This window comes from Lutra lutra, chromosome 3, assembly GCF_902655055.1.
Source record: "Lutra lutra chromosome 3, mLutLut1.2, whole genome shotgun sequence".
Taxonomy (NCBI): Eukaryota; Metazoa; Chordata; class Mammalia; order Carnivora; family Mustelidae; genus Lutra; species Lutra lutra.
The window spans coordinates 132064786-132089088 of record NC_062280.1 but is presented as its reverse complement, the minus strand read 5'-3'; the positions used below and the strand labels follow the sequence as shown (position 1 = coordinate 132089088).

Genomic DNA, 24303 nt, shown 5'->3' with positions numbered 1-24303 from the left:
TAACAGAAGGAATGCTAGTGAAGTTCAAGCTTAGAAAATAGCATCAAATATGTTCTGATATTAGGCAGGGACAGGATCATTTGGGGTCCTGAAGGGATCTACAGAAGGAATAATAATAAGATCTTATTTATACTTCTCTTACTCTGGCTGCTGTGTGAGGAAAAAATGGTTTAAGGTTAAGTGAAGCCTGAAAAACAGGTAAGGAGGATGTTGAAGAAGTCAAGATGGAGACAGCTATGACAGGTAGCATTGGAACTGGAAAGGAGGGCACATTTTGGATATATTTTACAGATAGAGCCAATAGGATCAGTTAATACAAAGGCAGAGGCAGAGGCACTGACAGAATGGTAAGAAAAAGAAGGGAATGAAAAATCATTCTTAATTGGAGTTCTGCCTCTAATTTGGAAGAGTACTAACAAATTGAATGTTCCTCAGATCACACCTATAAAATCTGAGAAATTAGATTTAACAATGACCTGACAGCTGTGGAGGGTAAATGAAACAGTATGATTTTGGAAGGGGAGTTAAAACGAGGAAGAGATCAACACAGGAATAGTTCTTTATTTTTGAGGGTTTGTCATCAGGATAGCTACAGTCAGGAAAATGGTGCAATGTGACTAGAACTCTAATAGAAAGTCTGCTTCTAGACATGGGACCAAGGGGAAGAACCTTGAGGTAAACAGAGATGCTTAAGAATAACGTGGGAACCATGAAAAGGAGAGTTCCTGTGAAGTAGAACACCAAATTCTATGTTTAAGTTCTGTTCAAGACTCTTGCTAGCTCTTGAACTGCATGTGTAGGACAGACAAAAATAATCTGAACTAAGATGTGAGCCACAACCCACTGTTTATATGACAGAGTTTATAGTTTGAGTCTAACCTAATTAACTGCATGCTAAAACAATAATCTCAACATTCTTTGAAGGAATGTACCAGAATCCACAGTTCCCATCACATAACATTTGCAATTTCTGGGATACAGCAAAAAGCTACAAAGAGTCAGAAAAAATATGACCCATTCTCAAGAAAAAAGGTAATCAGTGAATGTCAACCACAAGATAATTCAGGTCTAGGAATTTACTAGACAAAGGGCTTTAAAACAGTATAATAAAGTAAAGAAAAATACATGATTAGTGAAAGATAGGAAATCTCAGCAATAGAAATGTAAAAGAGAATCAAATGTATATTTCAGAATGCAGAAGTAAAATGTCTGAAATAATATTCACTGGGTAGATTTAAGAGTCGAATGGAAATACAGAGAAAGTGAACTTGAAGATAGATCAATAGAATTTAGCCAACCCAAAAAGAAAATTGAAAAAAAATCAACAGAGCCTTGGGTTTCTGTAGCACAATATCAGAAGGTCTATCAAACATATAATTGGAGTCCCCCAAATACAAAGATACTTGAGGAAAGACTGGCCTAAAACTTCCCACATTCAGAATGATATAAATACAGAAATTTAAGAAGTTGAGTGATCTCCTAGAAGATAAAGATCAAGAAAACCACACATAAGAACATCATAGTGAAGTTGTTCAAAACTAAAGATAAAGATAAAATCGTGAAAGTGGCTGGAGAAAAAGAACAAATTACAAATGGGGGAAAATATGGAAGGCAGGAAACAGAGTGGAAACATCTTTATGGTACATAAAGAAAGTAATATACTACCAGCCTAGAATTCTATATCCAGGAAAAATATCCTTCAAGAATAAAGATAAAATAATTGACTTTTCAGCAAAAGGAAAAGTATGAGAGTCCACTGACATCAGATGCGCTCTATTAGATGTGATAAAGAAAATTCTTCAGTCTGAAGGAAAATACCAGATGGAAACTTAAATCTTCTGAAATGACCAAAGAGCGCTAGAAATAGTAAATGCTTGGATACTATACATAACTATTTTATCCCTTAATTTCTCCAACATATATATGATATCAAAGCAAAAATTATGATATGCCCTTGTGGGATTCCTAATGTATGCAGGTGTTATATATTATACAAGAAATACAGCACAAAGTATTTTGGATGAGGGATGGGGAAGATAAATGGATATTTATGGATGTAAAGTTTTTATATTTTACACAAAGTGGTAGACACTTAAATCGAGGTAAACTGAAAATTAAGATGTATAAAATAATCTCCAGATCAACCACTAAAAAAATATATAATGCAAAGAAGTACAGCTAAAAAGCTGACATATAAGTTAAAATGAAATTATATAAGATACTCAAATAATCCAAAAGAAGACAGAGAGGGGAAACAGATAAAAAACAGGGAAGACACATGAAAAACAAATATTAAAATTGTAAACTAAATCTAATCATATAAATATTAACACACGATTCCAATTGGAAAGCGGAGATCAAAATGGATTAAAAGCAATACCCAACAATATACTGTGTATAAGACATCCTTAAAAATACAAAGACACAGCTAGGTTGAAAGTAAATGAATAGAAAAAAGATATGTAAACAATAAGCATGAGAATCTAGAGTGTTTACCTTATTAACACGCAAAGTGTACATTAAAACAAGGAATATTACTTGCAATAAAGAAGGGCATTAATCTCAGTAAAGGGATCAATTCTTTAAGAATACATAATATTCATGTGTATTTAGCTAATATTAGAACCTCATAATAGAGGAATAACTTGGGAGACTCACCACCTCAATAAAGTGAGTATTTAAAAAAAGTAAAGTGCATGTAAGTTATGTTTACCCTATACTGGAGTTTATTTAGTATGCAATGGCATTATGTCTAAAAAACAAGATACATTAATTATGTCTTATTGCTAAAAAATGCTAACCATCATCTGAGCTTTGAGCGATTCATAGCCACTGATCACAGATCACCACAACAGCAATAATAATAATGAAAAAGTTTGAAATATTGTGTGAATTACCAAAATGTGATATTATGTGAGCAAATGCTGGAAAAACGGTGCCAATGGAGTTCCCCAGTGCAGGGTTTCTACAAACCTACAATTTGTAAAACAAAACAAAACAAAACAAAACAAAACACAAAAAAACCCCACAAAAAAACAAAACAAAACAAAAAACTGCATATCTATGATACACAATAAAGCAAAACACAATAAAATGAAGTATGCCTCACGTGAAGCAAAACTGACAGAGTTAAAGGGAGAAAGAGATAATCCCATTATACTGTTAGGAGATTTTAATACTTCTCTTTCAGTAGACAGAATGAGTAAATAAAAAATATCAGTAAAGGCACAGATCATCTGAACTATAATATTAGCCACTTTGGCCTAGTTTAAATTTATAGGACACTATGCTCAAGGGTCCATAAAACAATATTTAAATTTAGAATAACTGAAATTATTGTTCTTTGATTACAATGGAATAAATATGTTCTTTGACTACAATGGAATAAATAATGGTAATATCTATGAACACTCCAAATATTTGTAAATGAAACAACACACATATACATGTTATACAAGAGATTTCAAAGTTAATGATGAAAGTACAATGAATGTGAGATGCAGCTAATGCAATCATAGAAATTTACAGCTTTAAATACTTACATGAGAAAAGAAAGAGAAGATACATTAGAAAACCAGTAACCTAAGCTTGCACCCCCCAAAATACTAGAAAAATAAGAGCAAAGTAAACTTAACATAAGTAGAAAAAGGAAAACAATAAAGGAAAGAGCAGAAATCACAAATTGTTATTAGGCAGAGAATTTGTTAAACTAGCAAGACCGAGGTCTAGCATACATTTGGAAATCTCCCAAAAATGTGCTTATGTTCTGTGTTTACGTGTATGCATATGTTATGTGGAGGAGATATCAAGGTCTAGAACCATTAGCACAAAGAAAATGGCCAATTTTATAATGAGTTTGGGTAACTGGAGCTCCTTCTTGCTTTTATAGCAAGAAAAATAAATTTATGTTAATTCTTAGAATTTTTTGGTAAATTGGTATTGAGCTACTTTTCATTTGATTTGGAAAATCTTTATAACAACCAAAGAAAATCTGTTTTATAATATTACAGCTTTACTGTGACATAAATTTTCATCAGTGATCATATATATACTTCAAGCTCCACTGTCAGATTATAAAAAAGGAAACAGAGAGAGAGGAAAGGAGTAAAGGATGAAAGGAGAGAATTATGTCCCCTTTGTATCTTGAGGAGATAATCATTTTCTTCAAAGATCAAGAAATACCTAAGTTTCTGTTCCTAGAAGCAGTGCTTTCAGATCTTATAATGCTCCACTGAAGTATTCCTTCATATGGTGGAGACAGACCAATCCATCAATGATAGGGAGCAAGATAGAAAATTACTAGAACATTTTTTGTTTCAGTCTTCCAGTCCTTGGCTTTACAAAGAAGTAACGACCTTGTCCATTTTGGAAGTGGAAGATGAGCTATTTTCCTACATTTAATATATATGCTTAAGTATGATGATATAATATAGTCAAATAGAAGGTAAGCCTTAGTTACCTTGATATGCTGCATATGAGAATAGAATAACTACAGGGTGCCTGGGTGGCTCAGTTGGTTAAGTGTCTGCCTTTAACTCAGGTCACGGTCCCAGGGTCCTGGGATCAAGTCCTGCATCAGGCTCCCTGCTCAGTAGGGAATCTGCTTCTCTCTCTGCCTCTGCCATTTCCACCCCCCACTCCCGGTCATGCTCTTTCTCTCTCTTGCTCTTTCTCAAATAAATAAAGTCTTTAAAAATAAAAAAAAGTTTAGAATAGAATACCTACAATGGACTTCTGGTCTCTAAGATAAAACTCTTGGCAGGAAGAGTGGTAGTTGCACTGCTTAGCAAATATCCACAGGGAAAATAAGCCAGTTAGAGAGATTTCTCCTAAAAGGATATAACTTGAGTCTAGGTTTGCTATTTCTAATAAAAAACAAATCTAAATACAAGGGAGGCAGAATGCAAGAACAGACAAGGGATTTGCTGCTGTTTCCTTTCATTTGAAAACAGAGAAATTTGGAAATTGTATTTCCAATTCTCTCAGTGTTCTAGGAACTTCTTAGCTCCAAATCAGTATATCAATGGTCGTATTTATACAAAAAATTTTAAATAAGAAAAAGGACATTTTCGAGTTTCCTTAATTTTCCACAAATGCTTGAAACTAACCAAATAAAAAAGGCCTCTAAATTTAAATTACTAAATATGATAATTGGAAAACTTTTTAAAACAAACAAGTCTTTCAATGATGTTTTGAATACCAACTTTTACCAAACACAAACTTCAAAGAAAAAAGCATACCAAACGATTTTAATTAAAAGCTTGATAATGAAACCTGTTATCACTTATTTCTTTCTTTTTTTTTTTAAAAGATTTTTATTTATTTTATTTGACAGACAGAGATCGCAAGTAGGCAGAGAGGCAGGCAGAGAGAGAGGAAGGGAAGCAGGCTTCCTGCTGAGCAGCGAGCCCGATGCGGGACTTGATCCCAGGACCCTGGGATCATGACCTGAGCCGAAGGCAGCGGCTTAACCCACTGAGCCACCCAGGCGCCCAACTTATTTCTTATTCTATGATTTACATAATTACTAATTTTGGAGCACTGCATTTATAGTTCATTTCAGATAGGATGAAAGTAAAATCCAGTGGGAACTGTTCAATTTTAAGTTTAGGAGGATATCAGAATTTTCAAAATCTATTTTTTTTTTCTTTTAATGTGCTAAGAATGTGTATTGAGAGGAAGCTTCTACTTCTGCTTCAGGCTAACTCTCTAAGCTACTATAGCGGGCAGTTATCTATTACAATTGCTATCTTTCAGTGTTAGGATAACTGGACAGCTTACACTGACTAAGTACAATTGGAACCTAGTCATAGTGGTTGGGATAGTTTAGTGAGGTTGTAAAGAAATAGCTGCTCATAAAGAATGTGGATACTTGGGGCCCCTGGGTGGCTCAGTGGGTTAAAGCCTCTGCTTTCGGCTTAGGTCATGATCCCAGGGTCCTGAGATCGAGCCCCGCATTGGGCTCTCTGCTCAGCAAGGAGCCTGCTTTCCTTCCTCTCTCTCTGCCTGCCTCTCTGCCTACCTGTGATCTCTGTCAAATAAATTTAAAAAAATAAAAATAAAAAAAATAAAAAAAATAAAAAAGAATGTGGATTCTTACTGAATTTGGACTCAGCCTGAGGTCCCAGCTAGCTACAAGTGCTAGCTCTGGAGAGTCAACCAATACAACTATAACAGGAAACAAGCAGTGGAATGTTCAGCTGTGACCTAGAAGGTCATTTACAATCACAATGTATTCTACCTGAACTTCTCTTCTGAATGCTGTTGACTCTACTGAGTCTTTAACTCTGTTTGTCGAAATGCCATTGGTTCTGGGCAAGATTACCATTCTTAATATGAAATTATGTAGGATAAAGAAAATCCCATGTATCTAAATACCTGACTTTATTTATTTTCAGATATCTCCAGGTCTCATGGCAACTTTGATCTGCTATTTCTATTGTTAGGATGGCTTTTATCCGAAACCCTGGGGATAGATTATGTTTTGCAAGCCATAATTTTTCAGATGTTAGAAAAACAGTATGTTGTGGCTCTTTGTATTATGAATGACTCCTGGTAGCATTTCATTTGGGTTAGTATTTCCTGGTCAAATAAAATTAATATTTCTGCAAAGAAATGTGCAAAAATTTTAATAAATGAGATAGAAACAACAAATAGCCACATATTGGCTCACACTGTTTTGTCACCCAATATATTGTCCACAAACATAGAAAAAAAATTACGGTTTTCAGAGCTTTAAAAGGATTAGATCTATAACAAATCCTAGAAATGAAACTTTTATTCTCATTTGGCCCAAATGCTAAGTGGATACAAAGTTTATTTTATTTTCCAATAGTATTACTCAGTTGCCATATTAGAGTCCTAGTAAGTAAATGTAAACTTTTTTTTTTAAAGATTTTATTTATTTATTTGACAGACAGAGATCACAAGTAGGCAGAGAGGCAGGCAGAGAGAGAGAGGGGGAAGCAGGCTCCCTGCTGAGCAGAGAGCCAGATGCAGGGCTTAATTTCAGGACCCTGAGATCATGACCCTAGCTGAAGGCAGAGGCTTAATCTGTTGAACCAACCTAAACTTAAACTTTTTTTGCTTTCATTTTCATAAATGATGAAATCATAATCTTATTAGCCTTCTTGGGTTCCTCTAAATAAAATTAATAAAAAATACTGCATATAAAATATGAGTAATGGCATTTGTGGAAAAGTTTATTTTCATTGATTTGTTATATAACATCCCAAAGAAACAATGGGCTTGTGATGTCTCCTACTTGCTATTGTTCTTACATCTCTCTTATATACAGATTCTAGTACCAACAATGTCTACAGTCAAATTAATGAAAGCAGCATTATATACGATATGCATACACCTGAGATCTAAGGAAAAACTAAATTCAGTTGCATATAATAATTAATTTATGAAACTAACATATGTAATATTTGAAGATGTAATTCAGTTAGAATTAAGAAATACTTTCCTGATGACCTAGTCTGATGAGCCATGACAGAGATAGTCTTCAACTCATATGTGTAAATTTCTTCATTTCACTTTTTTTTGAAATTTTATTTATTTGACAGAGAGAGAGAACAAACACACAGGAGGAGCAGCAGGCAGAAGGAGAGCGAGAAGAGACTCCCTGGGAGAGCAAAGAACCCATGCGGGGCTTGTTGCTAGGACCCTGGGATCATGACCGGAGCCAAAGGCATACCCTTAACCGACTGAACCACCCAGGTGCCCCACTGGATTTCACTTTTTTGAATGTTTTAGGTGTAGTTCTTAAAAGCATTATGATGAGAACAGAAATTTCCTTTTTGAAATCCCTACACATTCCACATTTCCATAATTCTTATTTATCTACACACACCCCCATGGGACCTACAATTCTAAATACACATCTATGAAAACCACTGGCATATATATACACACATATACATACATATTATATTCTTTTAAGCAAAGTTTAGTATTAAATTAATGCAGAATTAAATAACAAAGCAGGGTAAATCTGTATAATGCATAATGATTTTGTACATTTTTTTTAGGGGAGAGGCATGGCTTGATTCCACAACCCTGAGATCATGACCTGAGCTGAAATCAAGAGCTGGGTGCTTAACCAACTGAGCCCCTGATTTTGTACACTTTTAACTATCCTCATTATTCACCAAGTCTTTCTAAATTATGTTTATCTGTTTTATTATCACTCCATATCTATGTTAACTGGCATATAACTGCAATTTCAAATTCTCTGGTGTGTATAATGTACATGAAACTCACTAATGAGAAGGCTAGGGACACCCTTACACTGAACTGTTATATCGAGAAACATTTAAATTACATGTAAAGCTTCCTTACGGCATATGAAAAGTGATTTAAGACTTCAGGTAATTTGCAGGAATAAAACCATTGCTCCTACTGTATATCAACAATATCAACAAAACAATAATGTGAACACCGATGACATGGGATAGGTAGAAGTGGAGATAATACAATTCGACACTCTTCAAATATATATAAAATCTATGATTTATTTATTTATTTTTTGCCCTTTAAAAAACATTTTATTTAAATTCAAGTTAGTTAACATATATTATTAATTTCTGGGGTAGAATTTAGTGATTCATCAGTTGTGCATAAACCCAGTGTTTATGACAAGTGTCCTCCTAATGCCCATTACCCATTTATCCCAACTCCCCTCTAGCAATCCTGTTTGTTCCTTATGTTTAAGAGTTTCTTATGGTTTACTTTCCTCTCTGTTTTTATCTTATTTTATTTTTCTATCCTATGTTCATCTGTTTTGCTTGGAACTACGGTATTAAATATTATCTGTCCTGTCAGAGGTGCCAATATAGGTAACAGCCTGAAATTCAGGAAAAATGGTTCTTGTGAAGCAGGTGACTGGGGTGGGGGATGGTAATGCTATTTTAGAGATTATAAACTTCCTGAAAATAGCTCTTGAATATCAGCCTTTATCTGTAATGTCATTTGCAAATATCTTCTCCCATTCCATGGGCTGTCTCTTAGTTTTGTTAACTGTTTCCTTTGCTGTGCAGAAGTTTTTTGTTTTGATGAAAGTTCATTTTTGCTTTTGTTTCACTTGCCTTTGGAGATGTGTCTTGAGAGAAGTTACTGTGGCCAGTGTCGAAGAGGTTCCTGCCTATGTTCTCCTCTAGGATTTTGATGGATTCCTGTCTCACTTTGAAGTCTTTCATCCATTTGAGTTTATCTTTGTGTATGGGGTAAGGGAATGGTCCAGTTTCACTCTTCTGTATGTAGCTGTCCAATTTTCCCATCACCACATATAGAAGAGACTGTCTTTTTTCCACTGGTTATTTTTTTCTGATTTGTCAAAGATTAGTAGATCATACAGTTGAGGGTCCATTTCTAACTCCTCAAACTCAACACTCAAAAAACTAATAACCCAGTCAAAAAATGGGCTGAAGACATAAACAGACACTTCTCCAAAGAAGACAAGCAAATGGCTAACACAGACATGAGAAAATGCTCAACATCACTAGTCATCAGGGAAATACAAATCAAAACCACAATGAGATACCACCTTACATCAGTTAGAATGGCAAAAATTAACAAAACAGGAAACAACAAGTGTTGGCGAGGACGTGAAAAAAGGGGAACACTCTGACACTGTTTGGTGGGAATGCAAGCTGGTATAGCCACTCTGGAAAACAGTATGGAGGTTCCTCAAGATGTTAAGAATAGAGTTTCCTTATAATCCAGCATTTGCACTACTAGGTGTTTACCCCAAAGATACAGATGTAGTGAAAAGAAGGGGCATGTACACCCCAATGTTCATAACAGTGATGTCCACAATAGCCAAACTGTGGAAGGAGCTGAGATGCTCTTCAACAGATGAATGGATAAAAAAGATGTGGTCCATATATATAATGGAATATTACTTAGCCATCATAAAAGATGAATACTCACCATTTGCATTGTCAAGGATGGAACTGAGGGGATTATGCTTAGTGAAGTAAGTCAAGCAGAGAAAGACAATTATCATATGGTTTCACTTATATGTGGAACATAAAGAATAGCATGGAGGGCATTAAGAGAAGGAAGGGAAGGGAAAAATGAAGGGGAGACGAACCATGAAAGACTATGGACTTCAGGAAAGAAACTGAGGCTTTCAGAGGGGAGGGGAGTAGGGGGATGGGTTAACCTGGTGATGGGTATTAAGGAGGGCACATATTGCCTGGAGCACTGGGTGTTAATATGCAAATAATGAACCATGGAACGCTACTCAAAAACTAATGATGTGCTGTATGGTGACTAACAGAACATAATAAAAAACAAAACAAAAACAAAAACAAAAAAAACTTTCTGAAAACAAAGATTACCTAGTAAATAAGTACTTTGTGCTGACAGGTATCTTGAGCATAATAGGTCTTCAAGAATATTTTTTAGAAAAAAATTTTTTTTTAATCAAAGTAGCAAAAGAAGCACCACTTTTTAAATCACAGATTTATTTTTTATGAGTATAATTTAAAAGAAGAAAAATAAAATCCATGATTTAAAAAGTGGTATTTCTTTTTTTTTTTAATATTTTATTTATTTATTTGACAGATAGAGATCACAAGTAGGTAGAGAGGCAGGCAGAGAGAGAAAAAGGGATACAGGCTCCATGCTGAGCACAGAGTCCGATGCGGGGCTCGATCCCAGGACCCTGAGATCATGACCTGAGCTGGAGGCAGAGGCTTTAACCCACTGAGCCACCCAGGTGCCCCAAAAAAGTGGTATTTCTTTTGCTACTTTAAAAATCATGACTTCGATAAAAAAAAATTTTTTTTCTAAGAAATATTCTTGAAGACCTATTATGCTCAAGATACCTAATAGCACAAAGTACCTAACCAGGTGATCTTTGTTTTTAGGAAGTTTATAATCTCTAAATAGCATTATCATCCCCCATCCCAGTCACCTACTTCACAAGAACCATTTTTCCTGAACTTCAGTCTGCTACCTACCCTGGCACCTCTGACAGGACAGATAATATTTAATGCTATAGTTCCTTTTCTCTGTAGGTATGGATTCCCTAATGGTTGGTTTACTTTAGTAGTTGAGCAAACATTGCAGATTCACCAGTCACCAGTCTGGGGGAAAAAAAATTGGAAAATCTACTTAATTGAATTTAGTATTTTTCAAAGTACTGTATCTTGAATTTTCTTGTGTCTGCCTCCAAATGGATAAAGTCTCAAAGGAAAAAGTGCTGTTATGCTCCAAATCTTTGTTTTTGAAGAATGAGGAAAGATCCACTATATATTTAACCTGAGTGTCAAATACAAAGATTTTGATAGAAAAGATATTAGCACTGAATATGTCTGAAGTCTGCAAACTGCCTTCCTGTATTTATTTCATTGGGCCCATTTTACTTAAGCTTGAAGAATAAGAATTAGAGGTGATAAATGAATGGACTCATCTTATATACCAATAAATTAAAAAAAAATAAAAATATAAGTTAATACTAAAAAGCCATCTTAGGAAAGATAAGTGTACAAATGTAAATTCCAAAACAAAGATTACATATTAGAGAGTATTGAGTGCTATGTGATTGTGGACCCTCCTTCTTTCAGAAAACACACACAAATATATATAGAAACCCTACAAAAGAAATAAACCATAGAAGAGACCAAAGGACAGGTTCTTTATTAGAAAAAATTGTGCCCTTAGTCACATAAACGACCAAAGCAAATGAACTAAGATAGAATAATAAAATTAGTATACTTAGCTAGCAGTTGAACCATTTGCAAAAAAGGACCACTTTATCTGTGCTCTTTTCTTTGGCAGAATCCAATAAACTGCCATTATATTCTTTCTAAATGGTTCCATTACAAGGATTCTATAACAACAGCCCAATCTCTTGATAATTATAATAAATGCTTGTAATCAAAGTAGGAACGATTTAAAATAGGAAGGAGAAAGGCTGTTTTCCATCAAACTCATTGTAGTTCTGTGACCTCTGAAGCATTCAGCTACATACAATACAGCTTTCCACCCAATCGTGTTCAAATAAATATGCAAGAAAATACTAGATCAATGATGGTTGGGGTTGGGGTATTTTAGTATTTTTTGTTTCAGAATTTTGAATTGTGTTAACATTAAGAATAAAGAGACATCTTTGCTCAGAGTTTAAATGTCCAGAATTCAAATGATAAATGATTTGATTAGATTTGTAATGTTTCTTTCAGGGGAACAAAAGTAATAGTTATTTTAGAAACCTATAATGATGAGCTATTCACAGTGTTTATGGCATTAAGGAAGTATTATTTTCCTAGAGGACAGCACATCTCAACACAGAAGTTAGGACTGTATTTACTTGAACAAACAATGATTTCCAGAGATCACATAAGTAACTGAAGGCTGATAAAGTTACGGGAAATGACTATATATGATCAGAATGGCTTTCATCTGCATTTTGTTAGACCCAGCATTGATTTCACTTTTCAGCTGTGAACAGCGAGAGCCCAGCTGTGGCCAGAGTGGGAGCAAACTGTGAACCAGGGTTACATTAGAGGGGGATTGTTGAAAAAAGAAAAAAAAAGAAAAAAAGAAAAAAAAAAGGTAATGCTTTTTAATAAGTCTTGGTAAAAAACTACTCTTTGTAAACGTTTGGAGAAATACATATAAGGGTTTCCACAAACTGTCAAAAGTGGTGAATCTAATTTATGACAAAATGAAAGCTTTGTGCTCAGTTATGGGAATAAACAGAATTATAGGGAGAAAATAAACAAAGAGAGGGAAAATATAAAATATACTGCCTTCAAGGCAGAAACAACTACATTTTACTTGGTATTCCCAGATGTGCTAAGAGGAAATTTATGACAGCACACTGAAAAGCAAGATTCCCTTTGTGAAACCTTTCACATTTATTTAACTAAGCGCAATCATTGAAAATGACCTTTATCCAAACCCTTCACAGCAGTCTTAAAATGATCTAAAATGACTGCCAGATATTCTTTAAATAACATTACTTAACTAAAAGTCATTACCCAGGGGCAATATTAAAGTACTGGCAAGTATTTACAGATCTATTTTCAGCAAAATATAACATAGGCTTAGTGAAAAATTGATAGCACATTAAACATCTTTGTCGAAAAGCTAACAAATAATACAAATTATTTGAGTTTTCCAGAATTGGTAGGAAATGTATGGTGGTTTTCACATTCAAGGCATCTTATTTACTTTTGAATGGAGATAAATGGCACAAGAAAAAAAATCTACGAAATGTTTACTGCTTAAAACTGTAAAAAAACAAGTGTTATGCCAAGAGAAAGACTTTCCAAAACAGTTTTAAACTAAATAAACTAAATTGTTATGTTTGTCAAATGTAGTAAATTTCAGAAAACTGGACTTATTGATTCTATTGTCAAGATAAGCACATAAAATTTGACTATTTCTGTTCTCCTTTTTAATTTAGATTCAATGGAAGATGAAAGTCTAACTATTAGTCTGGGAATGGAGAGATGGGTAAAAGCATAGGTGAGGAATCATTGATAATTGATTTAAAAAGATGTATAATTGTGGAATCTGAATTTTAAAAAAAAAAATTCCATCGTTTCATAATGCATTTGTTTCAGTTAGCAAAAACTGGATGTACTCTGGGGGAAAGATTTTCCTCTATTAAGAGGATGATTAGTTCAGTAAATCATGGCTTTGAGATAAAGATGATTACTGTATCTCCTTGATGGGAAAAGGAGAAGGGTAGAGGAGGTTCATTTCACCACAAAGCAATTATGCTGAGCCAGAACGTTACAATTTATCATGGCTGAAAGATGACACTCACTGTTAGCCAAGGGAAACTGCTACTCAAATGCTCCCATCTAGATCAATACACCATGGGGTTTTTTTTTTCCCCTTTAGCAAAAAGTAATTATACAACAGAAACTTCACAATCAATACCTTCTCAGGCTAACTTAAAGTCAGCTATATAGGCATGAAGGTATGGTACTGTCAGCTGTCACTGAAGTCTACCCCATTAAATCCAAATTAAACCTGTTCTCCTGTGCTGTTAATCAAATCTTTACCAGTGTTATTTCAAGTCCTCAATACTGGTTCCTTAGAAATAAAGTGTTGCCAGGTTTTGTGTGTTTTTTTTTGTCACTAAAACACACCAAGTTACTATTGACCATATAACAACATAGGAGAACCGCCTTTAATTAACCCATTAGTATGTTAGAAGGAAATAAAAAGAAAAAAAAAACGAAAAGAAAAAATCATTTCACAAAATGAAAACAATCAATGTCTCTACTCAGTGAAAAGTAAGTACTTCTGGAAGCCTGCTTCCTAATCTTCCAGTTGAGGCTCTGACCTTTGAACTGCTAAGATCCATTAACAGAAGAATGCACAATTTTGTCATGTGCGATTGAAGTTTTCTTAGGAAAAACAAGAGACCTGCAGTTGTGGAGGTGATGTAGATAATTGTACATATGCTTATTTTGTAAACATGGATAAAAAATAGGTGTCACAATTATTTGAAAATCTATCCAATGTCAATTTGACAACTGCTTTTTGTGAGATAGAGCTTAGTCTTATAAGCCAATCTAATATATCAGAAAAGGTTAAAGGGCATGGAAAAATCACTCCTTTGGTGAAAAAAATTTTGACATCCAATTTTCAAGCTGATTTATCAGTAGAAAGCTAAAATTGATAGGTTGCCATTACTGGGGAGTAGCCTGTCTAAGAAAGCCGTTACAAAACCTCTCGTTTTGATTTAGCCACATTAATCAATACAAACCTATACTGTTTCAATTTCTAAAACATTGATCTTCTGCTATAAGCTAGGTACAGCCACATTTATCAACAATCATAAAAAAAGCTCAATCTATTTTTAAACAAATGTTCAGAAAATAAAATGATCAAATGAAATTCAGGTTTACTTGCCTTGTTGGTTAATCATTTTTACCAAGAATGGTTTAATCTAGTTAATTGAGAAATTGAGTTAAACTTTTTTATATTTTAGGGAATAACTATTACTTTTCACTTTGTTCTCAGTTTTAACTAGTCCAACATTATCTCCTGGGTTTCCCAGTTATTAGTTCTAGTTTCAGATAATCCTAGAGTTACTCTAAGTTACTCTAAATATTTACATTTAAGCAGTGATAAAAATTATAGAGTGAATTACTACTTAATACACAAAATGTTTCATTTGCTAATCCATAGCTAAAAATGACAGCACAGAATGACAGACATTTCGAAAGAATTTCAGACTGTGCAGTAGATATATTTTGGGGGCATAGAGGACTTAAATATTTCTGAATTCATAACTATAGAGATGAAAATCCTGCTAATTTAAAAATATAGGAATTTTGCTCAAAATCATCCATCATGTTCTGGAAGATTCAAAGTAGAAAAAGTAAAAATCAATATGCTTTGCAAACAAAGTGTAAGTATTTGTTGTTGCACAATTAGCACTTTATTATAAGTGCTATTAAGAATCTACAAGAAATGAACAGAAGGAAATACTACTATGGAATAATCCTGCCTTTAAAAAATTTTCCAAAATGAAAGCATTCAAATTACATCATATATGTTAAATAAGTGTATTTATGTTTTACATTTAGAAACATTGCATGTTTTCTATTATATATTTATTAAATATATACTTATGTTAAAAATCTGTCACATTAAAATAATTATACATGAAATACTATCTCATTTACTATGGATCTCTAAAGAAAATTATATAAAACATTATGAGAAAATGGAAGGGATGAGGAAATGAAGTAAATCATACACGTTAGCCGTTATTTATTAAGATTCCCTTTCCATATGTGCATGGCATTATGGTAAAAGTTATACAAAGCCAGATAAATGGATTGAGTCCCTGTCCGTTCAGTATGAAGCAGATAACATCAAAAGAGATTTTATCATACTAGGCACATATTACAGATAAAACATTTCCAACTAACATGTTAAGTAAAAGAAAATATTAATTTCTTAAAGTTACAAACCTAGAACATATGAATTGTATTCTTTAACTGGCAGAAGTAAAATTATCAAAACAAAAGAAAAGCAAAACAAAAAAATCAGTTACTATGAAAAACTGTAAAGTTAAAACAAAAAATATTTAAAATTTACAATGTAAATAATCAAAAAGAAGTACTCTGTAGACAATACATGTATATACTCATGCCAAACTTAATTTATCAAATTTACCAAAATTAGAACTCCCTAAAATTTTTTTTTTAAGATTTATTTATTTGACAGACAGATCACAAGTAGGCAGAGAGGCAGGCAGAGAGAGAGGGGGAAGCAGGCTCCCCACCAAGCAGAAAGCCCAATATGGGGCTCGATCCCAGGACCCTGGGATCATGACCTGAGCCAAAGGCAGAGGCTTTAACACATTAAGCCACCCAAGTGCCCCAAAACTCCCTAAAATTTTTAACATAATAAAGAGTCAAAAAGGTTTACCTGAAGAACAAAAATAATGTTAGAAGAAAATGCATACCATCAATGCAGAGTTTCAAACATAAAATATCTGAGGCAACAGTGGCTGGAGTGTATTTTTAAAAGAAAAAGGTACATGAAAAAGTAGATAAAATCTTCAGACTGAATTGTTTGGTGATCCTCAAGTGAGCTCATAATTAACTTCGGGAATGGCACAATATTATAGTCTTATCTCTCTAAAAAAGGTAGTCCATTTGCATAATGGGCATGACTGAAAGTGTATCAGTAATTTCTTTAAAAACCATTTTACAATTCTAGCGTAGGTTGCTAACATACTCTGATTTGTAAAGAAGCCTAAGTAGGGAGCCTTGATAAAAACTAGGCTATAACCTACTGTGTGATGAAATTATGTCTCTTTTAATTATATATCAGTCACTTTTGGTGATGTCAAGGGTTTTACTTAATGCCTAAGAGATGTAATTTGTACTTAGCGATTTTTACTAAAGATAGAAAGAATCTATTTAGTTATAAAAGTTTAGGATAAGTAAAGGCTCTCTAGAACATGAAAATGATTCAGTAACAAAGTACTAACATTAATATTTAAAATTGATACTCATGGGGCACCTGGGTGGCTCATATAATAAATAAATAAAATCTTTAAAAAATATTTTATTTATTTATTTGACAGACAGAGATCACAGGTAGGCAGAGAGGCAGACAGAGAGAGAGAGAAGGAAGCAGGCTCCCTGCTGAGCAGAAAGCCTGATGCGGGGCTCGATCCCAGGACCCTGAGATCATGACCTGAGCCGAAGGCAGAGGCTTCAACCCACTGAGCCACCCAGGCACCCCTAAATAAATAAAATTAAAAAAAAAATTGGTACTCATAATGTTCACGGTTTTTCTTTTTATTCGCTGACCTTATAATTGGGGTCTTAGTTACGTCACTGCATGCTGTCCCAAATCCGTGTATTTTGGGGGTCTGGATATTAGAATCTCTTTTCTTTTCAATCTTTATCTTAGTTCTAAAAACCACCTGGGCCTTGTGTTAGATTTATCTTTCCATATGGGACTCTCATAAGTCCAGTCCATCACATCACAGCCCAATACTTATCTGCCTGGCTGCTTCAGCACTATCCCAAACATAGAGGAAAATACCCATTCACCTCCAAACATATAAAAATGTTTGAACATATACACATACTGATTTGACTCTTTTCCTGATATTCTTTTCCCTTTTCTTCTTTTAAAATACTGACAGAAATTTTACCAACATTATTCTTGTCATCAAGGTCAATTTTTAAGAATAATTTAATTTTCTGCTTTCCCAACTTTTTTTTTTTTTTTTTTTTTTTTTTTTTTAAAGTAGGCTCCATGCTTAGTGTGGAGCTCAATGCAGGGTTTGAACTTATGACCCTGAGATCAAGACCTGAGCTGAGATGAAGAGTTGGAGGGTTAACCAACCAAGCCACCTGGATGGCCTTGCTTTCTCAACTTTTATAGCTTTCTTATTCCTTTCCATGTCTTTTCAAGCAAAAGAGCTGTGTAAAATATATCCTGTGTACCAACTATGGCCTCTGGGCCAGGAGAATGCCCACAGTAGACTAGTCTTATCTCCCTGGCCACACCCTGACTTGCTGGCCCACTGCGGTCTCTCAGTGCTCTTCTTGTCCTTCTTCCACTCCACAAGCTTACTTAAAGGCACTCTTTCTAACCATACACTTTGACAATTCCCCCAGTCATGTGGAACTCTGTAATTTTCTGATGTAGACTCACCTATTTTACTTGAGTTTTAAGGACTTTTATTTTCGCATTCCCCCTAATTAATGCTATTGATAGTTTACATACTGATTAGGCATAACTTATTCCTGACTGACATTATTTTGATTTTTGACTTAAATAATATATATTTTTTCCTAATCTCCACTGTGATTGCTCTTAAAAATTCTATCAGCCATTTAACGCCCTTCATTTTAAGGCTACCTGATTCAGGGAGGCTTCCTAGATGGGCAATTCTGATGAATGCTTTACTTATCTCTTCTAAAGGCTATATTTAAATTTATTTTCCATTGAATCATCTGAGAATTCAAATTTCCCCAAATCCGTAAGGTACTAGTATTCGTATGTATATATATCCTGCCAGTATGAATGTCTTTAAGGATAGAGGGCAAAGCAACTGTACTATGAATCTGTACTTACTGGTGCACACATTCTATAAAGGCAGATGGCATGAGGGAATGATATGCTAAGGTGGCACAATTAATACTAGACTGATCAGTCATTTGTTTTTAGTAAAAGTTCAAACTTGAAATAAAGCCTATAAAGGCTAAACTAGGGGTGTTTGTAAACCTGAGGTTTCCTTTGTTGTTAAAGTTAAGCCATTTTCATTTTTAGTTCAACTTAGCTTATGAGTTTTTAGTTGCTGTTACAAAATGTAGATATTTTTGTTATTATTAATGTGTTATATTAATAATATTAATATATTAATTATAATTAATATAATTAATGTGTAATTATTAATGTTAATTATTATTAACATTATAAAATTATAATGTTATTATTAATAAAACTATAACACTTTTTGGAAATGTAAACCTATTGTAAAGTTAAAAGGAGAGTGAATAATAAAAAAAAAAAAAAGGAGAGTGAATAATAAAGGAATCATGCCTTCCTCCGTCCCAGGTTTGTGCAGGAATACTAGTAACAATTCAGTTATTTTCTTCATTAATTCATTCATTTTATAATTATCTAATTGACCATTTTCAGGTGCATTAATGTTTTCTGAAATATACAACTTACTACCCATAAGGCATTATACTACATAAAAATAACAACTAATTATTTATCCCAAATCTGTTTAGTACTTTCTCCTTTTATGTTTGCTGTACTTTTGACTAACAAGTAAAAGCTAAGTAACTCTGTGGTACTTAAATATATGCTAAATAGAATAGAATAGAACTAAATGATCTGTTCTGAATATTAAGACAACAAGGACAGTACCAAAAAAGTAATAAGTAATGGCACTTTCATCATTCCCAATGACTCTCATGGCCATTTGCTTCTTATTTAAGAAAGCACTGAGCTAATGGGATAAAGAAGCCATCATCAAGAGATTCTATCAGATTCTGGTATCATGACTACTATAGAAAAACCTTGTTATCATGTCATCAGAGTTTCAGCCCTACATGATAAATATCCTCGCTAGTACCCTATATAAGATGTTTCCCCTCACATTCATCACCCTGAGGTACTATATTGCTTGTTTCCTTTTCTCTAGTGCCCTGTGACCTCATTTTAACATTCAGTATCATATGACATGAATGCCTATTATATCTGTCATGGCTAAAGAATAATTGTTTTTTTTTCCCCCTGCTCCTCATCCATTTACTTTTGTCTGTGTGTGTGTGAATGTTAATTATTATTTTATTATTCATTTATTGGTGACTTATTACATTAAAATGCATTTTCATTATCATTACAGAATTGTTGTTTTTTTATTTTTTAATTTTTTTTGTCCCTGCCAGGCTTTACATTAACATATACTGCATTATTTGTTTCAGGAGTTCCATTTACTTTTATAACTAGGTATTAAATATAATTAGACATAGAAGAATACAAAAAAATTTTAAATGACAAGAAACAAACTATTTTTTATGAATATAAAGTAATACCATTATAAAAATTAGTTAAATGAACTTGTTTGGAGGGGGTGGAAAATTTCATTAAGAATCAAGAAGATTGCATTCTTTTTCTTAAATGCACTCCCAATTCTGATTTAGTATCACCAAAAGCAGGTCATGACCTCTCAAGACTTATTTCCTTATCTATAAAATTGAGTTGCCTACACAACCGGGTCTAATCTTTAGCTGGGCATTCAAGATCTTCCTTGATTGAATTTGAACTCTATTTTGCAGCCTTATCTGTAACTACTACCATTCTCATACTTTATTCTGAATTATTTAATGTAATGAGATAAGCCTGGCTGTTTCAACACTGTGCTATTCCTTGGAACTGAAAAATCTGAGTATTCATCTATGTCTTTATAAAGCATATGGTCTAGTTAATGGGCCACTTAAATATAACTAAATTCTGTTTGAGATGATCTTATAAACGAAACTACTTGAGGTAGCATACTTGAGGCTGAGACTAATTTTTACACATCTTTGTATTCTACGCAGTGCAGAGCACAATGGCTTGCTATGTGTCACTTCACAGAACTGTTGTCTAATATAAATTAATTTGGATGGAAGAAGGCATATTCTCCCAAATGACATATTATTTGAATTACCAGTTAGCTAACAAACACAGCAATCTATGTGCCAAACACATCGCTAGAGGTTAGGCACTTAAACTTTTGAGAAGTTTTCAATCTAAAAAGTTGTTTTCTATTTTAATAATCACCCATTGATAGCTTAATATTATAACACCAATCAACTGACTCACTACTTCCATAGAAGAGGAGAAAAATCATATGAATACTGTGATGAAGAAAAAACATACAACAAAGTTACAAATTTATTTAGGATAAAAACTTTAAACAAACCAAAATAGAAAGGGGAAGGGAACTTTCTTTTACCTAATAAAGAATACTTACCAAGCAACAAACAATCCTCTGGCAAATACCACAATCACTGCAAAATACGTGAAACTTTCTCCTTGCCAGTAGGAACAAGACAAGTGCTATCATACTTCAACATTATACTGGGGGTTCTAGCCATTAGAATAAAGTAAGAAAAACAACCCCCCAAAAGTATGCAGATTAAAAAGGAAGTAAAATTCAGTATTTGCAGATGATGTGATGTGTCCACAAGAAGTCTAATAAATATACAAATTATTATAGTTAAGAAGTGAATTTGGAAGTGGGTAAAAGTCTATGCAAGGGAACAACTATATTTTATGTGTCAGTCTCAAGCTCACAGTTAAATTTTTAAAACATTTGCAGCAGTCTCACAAAAAAATACCCAAGAATAAATCCTATGAAAGATTTATACCTCCACATTAAAACCACAAATTACTACTGAGAGAAATTAAAGAAGACCTATAGAGTTGCAAGGTTATATAAATGATATCATTTATATTTCATTTATATTTCAGTATTTTAAAGATGTCAATTCTCTTCAGCTTGTTCCAAAGATTCAGTGCACTCCTAATCAAAATTCCAACACATTTTTTTTTCTTGCAGAAATTGGCAAAGCACATTAAAACAAAACAAAACAAAACAAAACAAAACTACAATGGAAATGAAAACACCAAGAATGGTCAAGTGAAGCTATGAGAACCACAAAGCTGAAGGACTTGCCCAAGCAGGTGCCAAGACCTATTTACAGAGCAGCAGTAAGTAAGGCAGGGTGGGACTGGTGCAGGAACAGACAAAGTGATCAAAAGTATTGAAGAGAAAGTCCAGAAAGTCCAGAGACAGGCCCAGAAATCGACATTTTAAGTACAGTGGAGGGAAAGAATGATCTTTTCAATAAATAGGGCTGTGTCAAATGAATATCCATATGGTAAAACATTAATCTTGACTTCCACCACTTGCCATACATGATTCCAGATGGGTTTCAACTCTAAATGTGAAAAGGCGAAGCAATAAAGCTTTTAGAAGAAAACCTAGGAGAATATCTCTGTGATGTTAGAGCAGGCAAAGATATCTTAAACAAGAAACAGAAATCACTAACCGTAAAAGAAAAAATGGATAATTTGGACAAGATATAGGAAAGCAAAAGGCAACCCACAGAGTGGGAGATTTCTGCAATATATATGTCCAACAAAAAGGCCGTAGATCCAGAAAACTTAATGGAGTCTTACAAATCAGTAAGAATAAAAAGATAGCCAAGAGAACAACAGACAGAAGACTTATACTGACATTTGACAAAAGCGGATGGGGAAACCTTTAAGTGGTCATTATAAAAGGTGCTCAAATTGATTAGTTATTGGGAAAATGCAGATTAAGACTGTAATGTAATATATTTAACTTTGACCCAAATGGTTAAAATGAAAAAGACCAAAAATGCCAAGTGTTAGAGAGGATATAGAATGACTAAGTGAACACTCTGGAAAACTGTTACACTGAAGAGCTAAACATAAGCTATACTATGACGTAACAACCGATCCTAGATACATGCCTAACAGAAATATGTTGATTTTTCATCAAAAAAGTAACAAAAATGAAAACAAACACGTACTAAAATGTTCACAAGAATATGACTCATACTAGTCAAAATCTGTATAATAAGTTCAGGTATATTCAAAAAATGAACTACTATCTATGCAACAGGGATGAATCTCACAAATGTTATACTGAGTATAAGGTACCAGACCAAAGAGTTCATACTCTATGATTCATTCATATAAATACAGAAGTAGGTAAAAGAAATATATTGTCTTAGAATTTAGGATACTGGTTATTGGTAGGTGGGTGGGTAGGAAGTACAAATGAGACTTCTAAGGTTTGGTAATGTTCTGTTTCTTTATCTAGGATAACTACATAGATGTTTTCAGTTTTTGAAAATTCACTGGTCTGTTTCGTGATATATGCACTTCTCTGTATGTGTCACACTTTAAAGTAAAAAAAAAAACAAAACTGTTTGCCTTTTTTCACTCTGTGATAATCTGTAGTCTATTTCGCTGCTTATTTGAAATCCAAATCTATCAATTTAAGTTACTTATAAAATAAAATCTATTCAAGATGCCCCAAACCCTGATTTTACTTGCATTCTTTACCAACACATGAAGAAAAACTACAAAACCAACTTAATAAGCAAACGATGTTAAATGGCCAGCCAAAGTCATGATATATTTAAATATACCAGGAAACCTCTAAAATATGTTTACAATGACCAGTTGTATTTTCTAGAGTTTGACCACAAACATTCATTCCTGTTAGTTGGAAACCTGTCTCTATCTTTTAGTTTCCACTAGCAAAACAGATTTATGCTTATGGGGGAGAAACACTTTATTAGGGTTTTGTTTTTCAGAGGCCATGCCAGCCAACAGGGTCAGAGAAACTTCTGGAAAGAGAGACTCTGAAACACAAGACAAAATGAAAGAAATAGATTTAACTTAGTTTATGTAGGCCTACTCCTAGATACACACACACACACACACACACACACACATATATATATATATATATATATATATATATGGAAGCTTACCCATCATTTTGTAGATCTAAACTTATTTTTTCCCCAAGACAGGAAGATTCAATGACATATCAATTCAATTTTGATAGATCATTATCAGAATTATTATTTTGTTCTTCTAATTTTGTTCTAATCCGAAAGCTACACTGAAATCAGAATAACTATGATGATTTTTAGAAAGATAAATGATAGGATGACACTCTTGTCCTCTAAGCTGCTCTCTTAGAGTGATTAGTAAAGAGCTTGTAAAGACTAGAATAAGAATAAGGAATTTCAATGAAAAGACCAAAATGTGTGTTCTTGTTTTTGGCAGGGAGTGAGTCTGTGTACTTGTATGTATGTTTGTGGTTATTTATTTTGATAGCATAAATGACAGGCATGACAGAGGTCATAAAGACAGGGCTGGAAGTATCAGGATTTACCGTGAAGTTCCTGTAAAGGCACGTGTCAGATGGCTTCCAAGGCAATATGATATGATAAAGCCCTGGCTGAGAAAAGAACTGAAGTCCGAAGGCTAAATATCTGGATGGATCAGTAAAGACAACTGGGATCTGAGCTAGAAGCTTATTTATTAAAAGAGGTAAATTTTAACAAGGCTATGGAATGAGAGGCAGCACCTTGTTGCTTCATGATGGTTATGTGTTTCAGATGTAAAAGTTTGGAAACATTTGCATTTGGGGGAAATTAACCACTCAAACCATAGAGAATAGAGATTATTGCCATACAGGAAGGGGATATCCTATCAAACCCTAATCCCCAAAGTACAGTTCCT

General features: G+C 33.7%; 1 protein-coding gene across 13 annotated transcripts in view; it reads right to left on the bottom strand.

The window, feature by feature from the left end:
* Window positions 1-24303, bottom strand: part of NBEA (neurobeachin) — a 677938-nt gene that overhangs the window by 255405 nt on the left and 398230 nt on the right. The window lies entirely within an intron of this gene.